Source organism: Myotis yumanensis, unplaced genomic scaffold (assembly GCF_028538775.1).
Source record: "Myotis yumanensis isolate MYYU_CA2020_CCGP unplaced genomic scaffold, mMyoYum1.0.hap1 SCAF_4, whole genome shotgun sequence".
Lineage (NCBI taxonomy): Eukaryota > Metazoa > Chordata > Mammalia > Chiroptera > Vespertilionidae > Myotis > Myotis yumanensis.
This window is the reverse complement of record NW_027223755.1, coordinates 34,367,668-34,383,595: the sequence shown is the minus strand read 5'-3', so window position 1 is coordinate 34,383,595 and position 15,928 is coordinate 34,367,668.

The window sequence follows — 15,928 nt, the reverse complement described above, 5'->3', positions numbered from 1 at the left end:
TTGGTCTATTTCCACTTTTTGACCATTATGAAAAATCCTACTATGAACATTTGTGTGCAAGTGTTTCCGTGGACATATATTTTCGCTACTCTTGGTTATATCCTGCTGGGTCATATGGTAACTCCTATTTAATTTTTTGAGCAACTGTGAAGTGTTTTACAAGGAGCTGTGCCATTTAACTTTCTAATTCACTCTTCTTAATGGCTACACAAAATTCCACAATATAGCAATGTGGATGTCCTATAATTAACTTAACACTTTCTCTATTGAACATGTTTAGGTTGTCTCCATTTTTTCATGATCACAATTCATCATGATCATTCATGAACACCTAATTTTGTACCCCTCCATAGGTATAAGGATTCTTCCATGTGAAATTGCTATGTCAATTTATTTTTTGCTTTTTGATTTTTTTTGCTATTTAAATATTTGCTGATTAAATTGCTATTTAATTTTTTGCTGTTTCCAGTTTTGCTTTGAAATTTGCCAAAGTGGCCCCAAAAGGTTGTTACTAACCTACAATCCTACAAGAGTGTGAGATAAACAGATTTCTCACATCCCTGTAAACCTGGATATGTTTTTGTGTTTGCCAGTCTGACAGGGGAGAACTCTGTCTTCGTGTTTTATTTGAATTTCTCTGATCACTAGTGAGAGTGAGCATCTTTTCAAGTGATCATATATTTATTATGCAAACATATGATTTCTAAAATCCTTTGTAGCTATAAATTTGATTTGTGTGGTTTATGCTCTGGCAAGAAGTGATGGTTACCACAATGCTGGCTGAAGTCAGAACTGGCGTGTAGAGCATGTGATTGTTTCATTATGTTTCACAGGTGCTGGAATGGACTCTGATGCAAACCACAGAGTTTATTCTCCTACTATTATTTATTAACTAGAGGCCCAATGCACAAAATTCATGCAAAAGTAGGCCTTCCTTCCCCCGGCTGCCAGCACCAGCTTCCCTCTGGCACCCAGGACCCAGGCTTCCCTCGAAGCCCTGGCTTCGTCCTGAAGGACGTCCAGTCTAATTAGCATATTATGCTTTTATTATTATAGATTAGAGGCCCGGTGCACAAGATTCGTGCAATTGGTGGGGGGTATGTCCCTCAGCCCGGCCTGCACCCTCGCACAGTCCAGGAGCCCTCGGAGGATGTCTGACTGACAGGGAGTGGACCTAAGCCAGCAGTCGGACATCCTTAGCACTGCGGCCACAGCCACTGCGTATGCCATCTATGAGCACGGCTTCTGGCTGAGCGGCACTCCCCTTATAGGAGCGCACTGACCACCAGGGGGCAGCTCCTGTGTTGAGCGTCTACCCGCTGGTGGTCAGTGTGCATCATAGTAACAGGTCGTTCCGCCTTTCAGTCAATTTGCATATTAGCCTTTCATTATATAGAATTATTGGATTATTTTCAAACAACTGTAAACCTCCCTTTGTCCCGCCCTGTACTTAGCCTAGGAGAAAATGCCAACATCTCTAGGAGAGGCACAAGTTAGCACTACCAACGGGATAAGAGTAAGTTTTGATTGAAATCGAGGAACTGCTATCTGAGGGGCAAAAGGTTATAGAAGAGAGAACCTGGAAGATTTTAGGATAGAATTGACCAGCTTTTCATTTTTACCTAAAGCCAACTATTTCCCAGAGGGGAGATTGCATTGTAATGGAATGGGCCTTGAATGTAGACTCAGGGGACTTAGGGTCTATTCCCCACTCAGACACTCATGTGAGTTCTTCCGTCATTTCCATGACTCACTCTTCCAGTCTATTAGGTGGTAACATTCCCTATTACACAAAATTATTCTAAAGTTCAAATTAGAGAACAGGTACAAATGCAATAAAATAAAAAAAGATAATGTTCTACCTAAAAGGCAGTGCTCTTGCTTCTTCTCTCCCATATCCGGTCCTCACAGAAGCTGCACAACCTGGCCAGCAGTCCTGGTGGAAGTGCCTGGCAAATTTTCTCCTCCACCTGCTGGAATTTGAAAACAACTCTTAGAAGCACATAGATTAGAAGAGCCACACTCCAACCATGCTTCCCCATTCCAGAATTCAACATACCTGGGCTCCAGGACCTGTGCGAGGCCTTTCTTGATCTCCTGGAAGATTAAAACAGTAATTTAGGGAGTCAGATGGGCTTTGTTTATGTTTCACTTATTTCTCAGATTATCTTATTCCACTGTTTTCCTCTGTTGTTCCAATTACTTCCAGAACTCTTCCACATTTCCTTATGAATCAAATTAAGTGGTGGCTAAATTTGGAAGACAGCTGGTGGGCTGACCCTAGCTGTGCACCGGAGCTGGTTAGCCATCCACCCACACACAGTCCACGCTCTCAATTTATAATTAAACATTGTGATGGGAAGCACTTAGGGATCACATTACCGGGCCCTTGACATCCAGATGTGACCATGTGACCAGTTTTCACCCATAGACTGTGAGTTGGAATCATGTCTGTCATTTCCTGACCAGAGTTTTTTAAAAGTGGGAGAATGCTTCACATTCTGTTTTATCTTCTTCCAGCTGGATGCAGATGGTGGCATGGTTTAGAGAAGAGCTGAGCCATCCGATGGACAGATGACCATGTTGAAGAAAGCTAACTTGCCTTGACTATTATATAAATGAGAAATAAATTTTTATTATTAAATTTTGAGATTTGTTCCAGCAGCTACCATTAGTTTAACATTCTGCCTGAAAACATTTCACCCATATGTTCATTTTAATAAAACAGGTAATGGCAAACCTCATGAGACTTCCAAAAGACATCTTCATTACAGCCTAGAAGTTTCTTCAAAAAGCTTATTCAATTACCCTCAGGTCATAGGACAGCTCAATTCTGCAATATCCAGCAATTCTTGTCCTATGCTTTGAAAAGCTCTGAAGCATGAGACACAGGTGTTTTACAATGAAAAGTTACAACAAATATGTTGATTGTATGTCACTGAAAATTCTCAGGAGGTATGAAATATTTAAAGGAATATTGTGAGCATAAGATCGGTCTTGTCCACCTTATATGGAAAGGCAGCCTACATCCAAGGTTTCTTCACCCAGCAAGGCTATCATTTAAAATTGAAGGAGAAATAAAGAGCTTCCCAGACAAGAAAAGGGAATTTGTTAAATGGAAAGGCAATGTGCTTATACAAATAACTCAACTTTAAGACTGTATGTCTGGTTGATACCAGGAATAGGTACTCTTAAGATTTTTAAAGAGAATGAGATTATTTTTATCTGGGGGACAATAAGGTAAAGCTTCATGAAGGAAACAAGATTTGAGCTGTGTCTTATAAGTTGGGTGGAATTAGTGGTAGAACCATGTACAGAAGCCAACAGAAATCAAACTGGCCGGGTGAATTACTCTTACATGCTAGACATCTAGAAGGTCTTAAATGCCAGGCTGAGGAAATTGGTCATCTTTACAAAGGCAACAAGGAGTTGGTAATTTTAGGTCTCCCTTAAGTTATATAATATTATAGCTAAATATGTAGCTTACCCATATCAGCTATCTGTTCCTTTTAGAGATATACTCCAAACCTTCTTTATTTCCCTGTGGCCTACTTTCATGCCCCCTAAATTTTAAGTTATTCACATTTGATTCCATTCCTATGTACTACTTGTATACTTCTTTAATATTTTTCTTTAAGTCTATTCCCAATTGACTTCTAAGCCAAAAAAAATCTGTGAAATTACAGGGTAGTCATACATACAGGGTAAAATTTTTTCTAATATGTAGTCAAATCAATGCATGCCTATAAAATGTTTAAAGTGTTCTTCTGTCTATTACCATTAGTGGTTTACAGATAACACTTGGAAAAAAACATGGTCCTACTCTGAACTTCAGAGATATCTTCTTTCCTGGGTTCCCAACTCACTGATCTTTTCACAATCACTTCCCCATCTTGTTTTGTACATTTTTGGACTCAGTAACTGATGAGTAAGTAATGCTGCCACAGACAAGTCTAAAAATCTCAACAAAATAAAGTTTATTTCCTGCTCATGCACAGGTGGGACAGCCCTCCTCCTCTTATGTCTAAATCATCTGGAACTCAAGGTCTACAGAGTCACCATGGCGGGCAAAGAGAAAAGAGCTGGAGATCATAAGGGCCTCTTGAAGGGCCAGACCTGGAAGTAGCCTATGTCACTTCTGCTCACACCCCATTGGCCAAGTAGTACCAAACCAACTGCAAGGGAGGTTGAGAAATACAGCCAATCCCATAGATACTGGTAAGCACTGAGGGTCTCCATCATGATACACTAGGCCAGGGGTGGGCAACTCCTGGCACACGTGCCAAACATGGCACGCCAGTAACTTTTGCTGGCACACGAAACCCTCTCTTATAATCTTCCATTTACAATTTTTGTTAACATTTGAATAACTTAAATGTTAAATTACAAGGAACTGGCAAGATACTTGATGTTATGTTTGGTTACATAAAGGCTTTTGAAAAGAAACTGGAAGTCTTTAAGAGGGATGTGGATGGTAAGAGATTTAGATATTTCCCAAACCTCAAGAGGCACATCAAAGACCTCCCAAAAGATGACAGAATAGACTGTCAAAGCCTTCAAAAGCTGTTTTTAAACATCATCGAGTCAACTATTTAGCAGTTCTTCTCAAGATTTGCAAAATTCAGAGAACTGGAAGAGACAGCAAAATTCATGAAGTTTCCAGAAAGCATGAAACTAGAGGAACTAAACTTACAAATGTTTTCATGGAGAGACATGGCTGACTTTGAAATGCAGTTGATTGAATTTCAGAGTAGCTCAATTTGGAAGCAGAAATTTATTGACCTTAGAGTTGACTTGGAAAACATTGAAAAAAAGCGATTAGAGACAGGAGTACCAGAGAGAAGTGTCAAAAACAAACTATTGAGGACTTGGAATGCCATTCCAGAAAATTTTTTCTGTTTAAAAAACTTTGCAACAGGGTTACTCTCCATGTTTTCATCCACATACACTTGTGAATCTTTGTTCTCAGTGATGAATTTTGTTAAGTCTCGTAATAGGAGTAGCCTGACGGATGAAAGTAGTAGCTCGTGCATACCTCTGAAGGTCATGAAATATAAACCTAATGTAAAATCTGTCATCAGTGATGCAGCAGCAAAAGTCCCACTGAAAATATCAAATGGAGTCATAAAGTTTTCTGTCGGACTATCAGTGTACATGTATACATTAAAAAATAAATGTATTTTTCATCATTATATACTGTGTTTTTGTCGCTCGAGTGAATTTTATTATTTCTTCAAGGTTCTTCACATACGTACACCTTAAGAGATATCAAGTAGGTGTAACATGTTCTCAAAAAATTAGGGTTGGCGCGCAGAAGAATTTTGAATCAGAGATTTTGCTGGTTTTGGCACGCACTCACAAAAAGGTTGTCCACTCCTGCACTAGGCATTAATGACCTACAGTTCCTCTAGGACATTGCTCCAAAACTGCCCCTGAGACAGGGCTGGGTATCTCAGAATTAAAAGATCAGATGCATCTGCTTAACTGGACAAGTATTTTTATCAAAATGGTCTCTAAGGAATTCAAGCAGCCAAGCCTTGTATTCATTCTCTCCATGTGTCCCCCATTATTATAACGGGTAAATAGAGTTCTCCAGTGTTTTCTACTTTCACTGTATGTACATAACTTACCCCAGTTCTATGTCTAGATTGAAGTTTGAAACTAGAAACTCTATTAGTTTCCTTTTGCTGCTGTAATAAATTACCACGAATGTAATGGCTTAAACAACATAAATGTATCATCTCACAATTCTGTAGTTGAGAATTCCAAAATAGGTCTTTTGGGACTAAAAACAAAATATCAGCATGGCTGTTTTCCTTTCTGGAGACTCTAGGAGACAATCCGTTTACTTGCCATTTCCAGCTTCCGGAGGCTGCCCACGGTCCTTGGCTCATGGCCCCCTCCCTGCAAAGCCAGCAGTGCTGTACTGATTCTTTCTCACATCTTATCACTTTGATACTGACACTTGTCTCCCTTGTCCACTTTTAAGGACCACTGTGATTACATTGAGAGAAGATAATACAAGACCATCTCCCCATCTACAGGTCAGCTGATCTGCCACTCAATTCCATCTGCAACTTAATCCTCCTTTGCCATGTGACATAACAGTCACGGGTCCTGGGAATAGACATCTTTGGGAAGCCATTATTCTGCTTACTATAGAAACCCACAGACCAACCCCAGGCCATGGACATGTTTTGTTTCATCAGCCTGGTGTTTTCTTTCCTCTTTTTAAAAAAAAAAAATATATATTTAAAATTTTTTTAACTAAGTTAAATGTTTTTAAATTGGGAGATTTTATATATTTTTAATATAGCTTCTCTGGAAACCTCAGGAGATCGAAGAAGAGCCTGATTTCCTCATCTAAACATGGGCTGGTGCCAAGCATGGCTTCCCCCTTTGAAAGGGTGCCATGGGCTCCACCACATTCTATTACCACAGACTCCTGGCCTTCTTCAAGGTGATCTGCCTTGCCCCCTTTAAATTTGCAAAATGTACCAGTATACCAAATATCTTAGTAACATCTGGATCCCAAACTCTCGTTTTGCTCTCTGTCCCTGGACTTTAGAGACCTTCTGTTGGCAGCGCATCCTCCCATCCATAATTCCACCATCTGCACTCAGACGTCAGGACAGCCCTTTCTTCTGCCTCCAGAAAGCAAATGCGCCCATGGCGTGGCCAGATGATCTCAGACCTCTGTGTGATAAATCTGCTCGAGAAGCAGGGACCTCAGTGCACCCTGGAGCAAGAGGCAAAGTTTTCATTTGCCGTCGCCGACCAACCACGCCCTCCCTTTCTTTCTCTCTTCAGTCCTTGGTCTGAGATCGCCTCTAATGAATTTCTTTCCTCTGACAACAGGCCCAATTCTGGCTCCCATCCAAGCGGCACGCTGGCTTTCATTGTCCTCGTGGGCTTAAGTGAAGGGCATCTCACTTTGTTTCACTTGCAGATGCTCACAGACCCGGCGCTGGCATTAATAACACCGCAGGCCTGGCCATTCCATCTTCATCAGGGGCACGCGCCTCTCGCTGCACCGCGCACCGAGGAGCTGCCTCGCTGCAGGGAGATGAACTCTTCATTACGCAGGCGGGCCACGGGGCCTCCTCACCGCATACCTGAAATCACATTAGCCAGGTGGAAGGCTCCTGTCACACTGACAGTGGGTGAGAGAAAGAGACCTCAAAGATCTAAATTGTGTTAGATCCCTTACAAAGGTCATGGGAGCAAGAGGCAAGGGCAGGAGCCCTGTAATTGAGTCCCGCGTTTCCCCAGCCGCCTTGGTCTTGCTCTACCTTTGAGATTTTTGCCATTTCTGTGCAATACCTGTAATTTTTATTCATTTAATAGTTTAAATCAACTGTCTATTGATTCACTTTTGTGTAGCCCTATTCTAGGCAATAATGATCAGAAAATTAGAGCTTAGGTGTGCTAGTTATTATTTTTTTCTAATAAATATTGAAATTGGAATATTTATTTCATTCGTTAAAATTAAGAAATTAATATTAAAATAAGAAATGTTGATTCACATAGCACCTAAAAATGTCATACGCTCTTTGTTGAATGCAAACCATACTGTGTTTTAGAAAACACAGACCTTTTGTATTCTCCCAGCTCAGAACAGAGTCCCACCTAAAATGCATGCCATAGGTTGCTCCTGTGCCATTCCCAAGGTGCTCCGGGTAAAGTGCCAAAAATTCTAAGGGGAACAATGTCTGTGGGTACCAGTATCATTGAGAAGTTCTTTCTGACATTTCACTTCAATCTCTCACTTACACTAGGTCTGTTTCCTTATATTTCGATCTGTAGTTGATAGTGGCAGAACTAGGAAATCTAGCTGGCTCAGTGAATGGTTCTAGAAATAGTCCCTCTCCTCTACTACAGCAATTTCTAGGTAGCATCTCAGGAACCAGCTTGGAGCTAAAGGCTCCCAGTTCAGAGATGGACACGGCCCACATTTTCTACACAGACAATAAAGAAAAAAGGAAATCAAGAAGAAAAGAAGCATGAGTGGCTGAGATAGAGCGAACAACTATATTGTAGAGCAGAAGTCAGCCAGCATTTTTCTGAAGAACAACAACAACAACAAACATATAGTAAATATTTCAGGCTTTGCAGGATGGATGGTCTCTGCCATAACTACTCATGCCTTCATTAGAGTGTGAAGGTGTGAAAGCAGCAGAGACAGTACATAAGCATATGGGCACAGCTACCTGTGTCCAGTAAAACTTATTTACAAAAGCAGGCCAGAGGGGCATAGTTTGCTGACCCTGTTTTAGTGTGTTGATTGATGAGATTCAGTCAATATAGATGACAAACTCACCTGGTGTGTTAGTCAGGATTCTCCAGAGTAACGGAGCCAATAGGATATATATGTATACAGGGGTGGGCAAAAGTAGGTTACAGTTGTTTGTATGGAAAATACAGTAATTAATAAATTCTAATACAAGAATAAATTATGTGTTTCATATACAACTGTAAACCTACTTTTTATCACTCTGTATGCACACACACACACACACACACATACACACACATACACACACAGATTTATTATGAGGAATTGGCACATGTCATTGTGGAAGTAACAAGCCCCAAGATCTTCAGGGTTAATCAGCAAGCTGGAGACCCAGGAGAACTGATGAGTTAGCTTTATCGAAGTCTGAAGACCTGAAAACCAAGAGAACCATTGGTGTGGTTTCAGTCCATAACTTCACAGGCTTGCAGCCTCCAAACACCAATATTCCAATTGGAGTCCAAAGGCAGGAAAAAGCCAACATCCCAACCTAAAGGCAATTAGGCAAAAAAAGTTTCTTACTCAGGGAGGGCCAGCCTTTTTTTTTTTTTTTTTCTATTCAGGCCTTCAACTGATTGGATGAGGCCGACCCACATTGAGAGGGCAACCTGCTTTTCTCAATCTATAGATTTAAATGTTAATCTCTTTCCCAAACACCCTCACAGAAATACCCAGAATAGTATTTGACCAAATATCTGGGTACCTTGCTGCCCAATCAAGTTGACACATAAAATTAATTGTCACCTCTGGCAAAGTTCTGTCCTTGATCCTAGGGCTGGAAGTTGCCAGATAAGCATAAAGTCCCAGCTTCACTGAGGAGGCAGACCTGAAAAACAAGTTGAATGTGAGAGATTTGTTAAATTTCTGAAAGAGTCTAAGGATGAACACAAACTTTTGAAATATGAGCTGGGCAAGGCCTTCAGAATCATTAAGCCCAGATTTTTCATTTTTCAGATAAGAAAGCTAAGGTTTAGAGAGTTCTGAAACAAAATCACATAAGGGTTAAAAATGAAATTATGCACCACAAGTTTTAAATGTAATCATAGAAGTATGAACAGGATCGACCTGACTAAACTGCATGTGGTTCATATACAAATATAACTCTAGGGAGTTTAGTTTATGACAGCTCACTGTCAGTTAATAGCTTGATGCAGGTCCCAACAATGGTTTTGCAGCCTCAACATGATTCAGTGAAAGAAGGGTGCTCTAATTAAGGGAAATTATATTTCCACCTCACTGTGCCCAGGCAAAGAACTACTGCTAGGGAGAATAATGGCTGTCACTCACTGAGCATCCTCCATGGCCAGGCCAGGGCATGTGCTGGGCATTTCTGGCACCACATCGCTGACCCTCCTAATAACCTGCTAAGGTTGCTGCTGTGGTGGTGATGAAACTTCAGACTATTTTAATATAGAAACATAACTTTTGCTTTTCTTTCCTTTCTTTGCTACACCAGCTAGATTTGAAGTTTAAGCCCATCCCATTCCACTCACTGAGAGGAGGTAACCTATCTTTCCATTGACTTGAACTCTTGTGCCCAGGAGCCTGGGAGCTGAGCAAAGAGGAGTTGTCCAAGGAAACAAAGGGATCTCTACCCAGGAAGAGTGGGGGGACGGAACATTGTGAAAAGGACCACTTGAGCATTCAGAGTGGGAACCTCCACTCAAGAAAGCATACCCATCACTATCCTGAAATACTGTGCTGGCCAGCCCTTGAGAAAGAGCCAAGGGGAACTTCACTTCACTGGAAGCCACCCAGCATGTGATCAAGATCATTCTTGGTTTTCTTCTGATTCATACTGGAACCATTGAGCCCACATATGCCTGTACAGATGGGGATTAATCTGAACCAGTCAAGAATGCCTGAGCTTACACAGTAATGACTGTCCCATTATAGTGTTTCATCCCCATTTTCAGATAATGGTGCTGAGGTTCCAAGGTGAATGTACAAGCAGAGCCTAGGTATGAACCATTGTTTGACTCCAAAACCTATGCTTTGTCCACTTTTTAATACTCTCTTGATAAAATAGAGTGTGTCTAAATGAGAGTGTCTAGGAAACTAAAGATGCAGAGCCTATAGCAACAGGGAGGAACCTGGTTTCTCCTTTTTAATATTTCAAGGCTTATCATCTGGAAAATAAAGTATTCTGTGTTATCCATGAGTAGACCCTGGATTAACTAGAAGTCACAAGGAAATAAATGTAGGTGACAGTAGTAAAGGGACCCAAAATGAAATGGACTTCCTTCCTAGGCAGTGAGATATCCACCACTAGAAGTGTGCAATCAGATGCTGAGCGAGCAGGTCAGGAATGTGGAACACTGAGTAGAAGACAGGGTCTCGCTCTCTGCAGTCTTTCCCTCTGCTAAGATTCTATAATGCTAAGGAGGCAGGAATTTGGCAGAACCTCTGAACCTTGTCTGGTTTCTGGTTCCATGTTCCATGGTTCTGCTCACCAAGAACAGCCAAAGCTCATCACCAACATGTGTCCCTTGGAGATGCCCCATCCGTGGTCTGTTCATCTTCACTCACTGGGGCCCATGGCTAGTGCATCAGCCCAGCTCCCACTATCCTGAGAGCTCACGAGGTTGGGGAAAGAGGACAGATCTACCCAAATTTGCCCAGTTAGAGTGTTAAAGGTGCCTTAGAAGTGGTGCGGTGGAGGCTGGAGGGGGTCGTTGGAGGGACTGCTGGGAGAGGGAGGTGTGGGCCCACAGGAGGAATGAGTGATGTGAGAGGGGAAGAGTGAGGAGGGTGCTAGTGTGACATTTGTGGCCAGAGGCTCTGGGGAGTGGGCAGCCTAGGGTGAGAGGGTGAAGGAATGCACAAGCCCTGAAAGTGTGTACAAACTTCACATCCTTGGTCCTGACCCCTGCAGAGCTCTGATGTCACCACCGCACGGGAGAAACGGCACTGTAGAGCCTCCCCTTCTTCTTTGAAGACCAACCTCCAAATGCACCAAATCACTGTGTCTAAGCCATGTGGGCACAACGTTCCCTGCAGAATCTTGCACTGGCTTCAAGTTCAGCTGTGTGTGGGGGGGGGGGGGCGGGGGGGCAGCTGTGCAACCTTGGAAGGCACTCTACAACATTGCTATTCAAAGCCCAGATGTGCAGGAGGAAGGGCAGGCCTCTATCGCCCATTGCAGTGGTGACCTGCAGATTCCAGGAGTCTGGGCCATCCATGCACCCACAGAAGCTAACACATGTCAGCCTCCATCAGAATTGCTTATTGCTCCTGCAAGTGAAATATATGTCGATATTTCCACTTTAGTACTTCACTTTCTAAATGGAATTAGGAAAAGGAGAAGATTCAGGAATGGGTCAGGTGAAGGGGCAGGTGCCATGCCTCATCCCATGCTAAGTGAGGGCCATCTCCCCCCAGCATCTCTTCCCCCAAAACTGAACTGTTCCTCTGCAGTGAAGGGCTGTAGCCAGATTGGATGAGTTTTAGATGATACTGAGACAGGGAGACAAAGAAAGCAGGACCCATGGTGGATTCATCCATGGAGGGGAGGAGAGACCCGGGACCTCGTGGGAAAGTCGCATGGGGTTCTGGAAGAGCCTGTGGAACCAGGCGCTGGACCGTGTGGAGTCAACAACTCCGTCATGGAAAGGGACTGCCAGCATTCCAGGTGCCCAGCTTCAAAGGCCCATTTCATGACCACAAATGAGAGTGTTCTGTAATCAGCCCATCTGTCACCCAGTTTGCAAATATTTTGATTGTGCTCACATTCTATTCACAAGGGAAATGGTGATACAGAGCTGTTTGCCCACCACAAATCTGTCCAACGGAATGATTAATGAATCCTCAGCTTCAGGAGCATAAAGATGCCGGGGACGATGAACACCTGGGGGACCTGCTCCTGGAGGACTTGGCTTCCTCTTCCTCTCCCTCCTTCAGCTCATCCTCTCCAAATATGGGTGGTGGGAGCACTTCCCAACTGGGAGGTTTCCCCACTGACAGCACCAGGGAAAGAAACAGGAAAGGAGCAAGAAAGGCTGCTCTCCATCTCCCCACAGAGTCCAGGGCCTCTGACCCACAGCTTTCCACGGCCACCTCTCTGTCCCCTTCCCACTTCAGTTCCAAATTGTGAAGTCCCTTTGCTTTCCCCAGACCTCTTATCCGAGGAAGAGCGAAGACAGTGTGTGGCAGCCATTCCTCATTCTCTCAGCCTCCTGATTTAAAGCCTCACTTACCTGAGCCACGTCATGAGCATGAAAACTTTGAGTGGAATGTAAATATCGATATTATTACAAGGAGCTAATTTGTCTTTTAGACTCATGCTCAGGACACACTGCACAAATTTTGGGTTTCTCTCCTAACACATGCTTTTATAATAATCATGAGAAAGAAATATTCTTTTCATTTTTGGTTTCTCTCTAAAATTTTCCACCCAATAGTCTATTGCTGAAATAGCAGCAATGTATTCATACTTCTGTCCCTTGAATTTCCCACGTAGCACTGTGTGCTGGAATTGCTCCACGTTAGATCTGCAGAAGGAGAGCTATGGTTCTACTTCACTCCCATTAATGGCTGCAGAGTATTCCACTATCTGCTCTAATTTATTCTATCACTTCCATATTCATGGGCACTGAGGTCATTTTCAGACTTTTGGTATTTTAGACAATGTACAGTGAATATATACATATATACATAAACATGTATGTGTGTATGTATGTTTCAGCACATGTGCAAGCATATCCAGAGCATAAATTCCTAGAAGTGAAACAGCGAAATTGTTGGGTCAAAGGATATGCTCATTTAACATTTTTATAGATAAATATAGCTGGATAGAGTATAAATCATAAATATAAATCTTATCGATAGCTTGCAAAAGTAAACTCTAGAAATTAATAAAGGAGAAGAGATACATATACCCTCCTCACATCTTTTTACTTTCCCTAGACATTTTAGTTCACAAGCCATTTATTTGTATTTAGATGGCCTCTATTTGGGAGATTAAATAGAATTTTCTGGAATAATTGGAATATTTGATGTAGGAAGTTTGCAGACTAATAAATGGACAATAGGGCCTTGAGAGATCAGCCTCTAACTAGCTATTCCCAGTTATTTTCTTCCCACTCAGTCTGTGCCTGGCTTGATATAAGCACTCAAAAAATATTTGATGAATAAAAGAGTGTGTGAATGAATAATATAACTATGAAGACTGCTCAAGGATCCAAAGTCAGTGTTTAGATTTGGCCACTATCATCTCGTTTCAGTGGCACCCTGGTGAATCAGTAGCCTGTAAGTCTATGAGACTCAGTTTAGCCACTTCATGTGTGGATCTACAGGCTTTTGGTTATCATTTCAAAAATCAAGTATATGTTGATAGTCTCAGTAGCCAAGAATAATAGGTTAATATCCATATGCTGATGTATTTGGGAGTCAAATCAAGATCATTCAGTTCCTAAATGCTGCATGATGTAGCAGAAAGGAGTTTGGACATTGGAATGACTCTGAAAATGGGTTCTGGTTTGACCTACCACCCAACACTGAACACAGAGACCAAGTGAACTGTGGCTGTGGCGACTACCAGTCCTTTTTCTCTTGGAACAAAGGAGATTGAGCTGCAAACCTCGTTTGTTAGAAATATTAAAAATGAATATAGTTGATAGTTATATGACTTGAAGTGAGTAGGTTTCTCCCAGCTTCAGTTTCCTCATTTGTGAAATGGGGATAAAATGTCATTGTCATGGTAAAGCCAATGCAGATACTACACTCACGTAAAACACATGTAGCTAGCATCTTTTCTTCCAGTGTCTGATCTGATCCTCTTCATATCCTCACTGCCAACTGGACATAAGAGGGGAATAAAATGTAATTCAACCCCCTGGCAATCAGCCCAACCCAACACAACAGTTTCTTTAGTTCATGCCGGCTCTCACATAAACACCCAATCTTGCACTTCCGCTCCCTCCCATTTCTCCTTTCCAGATGGCGGGCCTTTGGGGAGCTTCCTGTGGCGTTAAGATACATCTGGGCGTTCCCTGTACTATCTACTGACTCCTCTGGTCTCCTCTTTCTGCCCGGTGGCAGGGTGGCCTCCTGCCATCTAACTGTGATATCTACCTCTCATATTTCTGTCTGTTCTCTTGGCTAAATCAGCGCCTGGTGGACCACCTCTGCTGACATGGACTTAGTTGGGCCCTTACTGGAACTGTGAACCCCTAAAATCTGTGACTCCCATTCAATTCCTGGACTAAGAAGCCGGCCTCATAGTCCTTAGCTACAGTTTCACTTCACCCCAATCACTGTGAGTCCATCTCCTCATGAGTCCATCTCCTCACTCCCACCTGCTCCCTCAATCTCTCCAGCCTAACCCTAAGCAGACTGGATATAGTTTAGGATCACATTTCTCTCACTTAAAAAAATATATAGGATCTAGAGGTGGATCCATGGAGTCATCAAGGATCCAGATTGCCTATGTTTGTGCTTTGGTGGGTATGTTTCTACACCCAGGATCACCTCATGGTACAGGATGGCACCATTGTGTCCAACTCCAAGCAATAGAAAAAAGTACGGGGAGTGTATCTCTGATGGGTCAGCTTCCTTTAAGGATCCATATCAGAAGTTCCACTCAAACTTTTGCTTACATTTCATCATCTATAATTCAGTTCTTTGGGCATATCTAGTTGCAGCATAGTCTTTCTGCTCCTAAATTTGGATTCTGTTACTTAGAAAGACAAAGGAATGGATAGTAGGGAGAAAGCCAGCCATCCCTGCTGACCAGCAGAAACCTCTACATCCATTTCAACCTACTCCAGGCTCCAGAGTTCTCACTCAGGGTTTCTCTCTGCCTTGTGGCCTGGCAGCCCAGGGTGTGGTTTATTCTTCAAGGCACTATTCATGAGACTCACACAAGGTGTTTCAGCAGGATCTCTCTGTCACCTGGACCTAATAGTGCTCCCTCACCCCACCATTAACACACGTTCATATATTCCCTGCACTCCGGCCAGAGGAAGCGAGCCAGGATCTGCACGTTGCCACCACGTCTTTCCCCTGTCCTATCCCCTTCTCTTCCACAACCCTGGGAGATGGGAGGGATAGGATTCCCTCCTCCTTTTCCTTTCTATCCTTGACCTTCCTGTATCACATCCCACAACCCTGCCTCCCTTCCCCAGATGCAATGTGGGAGGGAATGGCTGCCGAGCATGATGGGGGAGAAAAATAAAATGCACAGGCTTAACATTTTGAACATATTACTCCTGGCACACCTACATTCCTTCTTATTTATTGAGCACATGGTAAGCAAATAGGCCTTCTAATGAAGAATAGGGTTGTCACGGGAATCAAATAAGCTAAAACATGGCAATCTCTTGTCCCAATATGTGGCATGCTGTACATGCTTAGCCATCATTGGCCATTACTGTTATGGTTTCATTTAAATAGCATCGCACAGTCTGCCTCAGTCTTCATTCATTCTTTCGGTCTCCCCCAGACGAACATGCTGTGTGCACGGCTCCGTCTCACAGAAATGGCATTATGTTTCTCCACAGCATTTTCTGTTTTGCTCTGTTTTGAACCCCATTTTCTTTCCTGAGGAGAGGAGGAACGACTCAGAGACCTGACTCCTAATTTACTTTGTTCCTGGAAGCCGTGGCACTAGGCCCGCCACCGTTCTTCGGGGGAGGG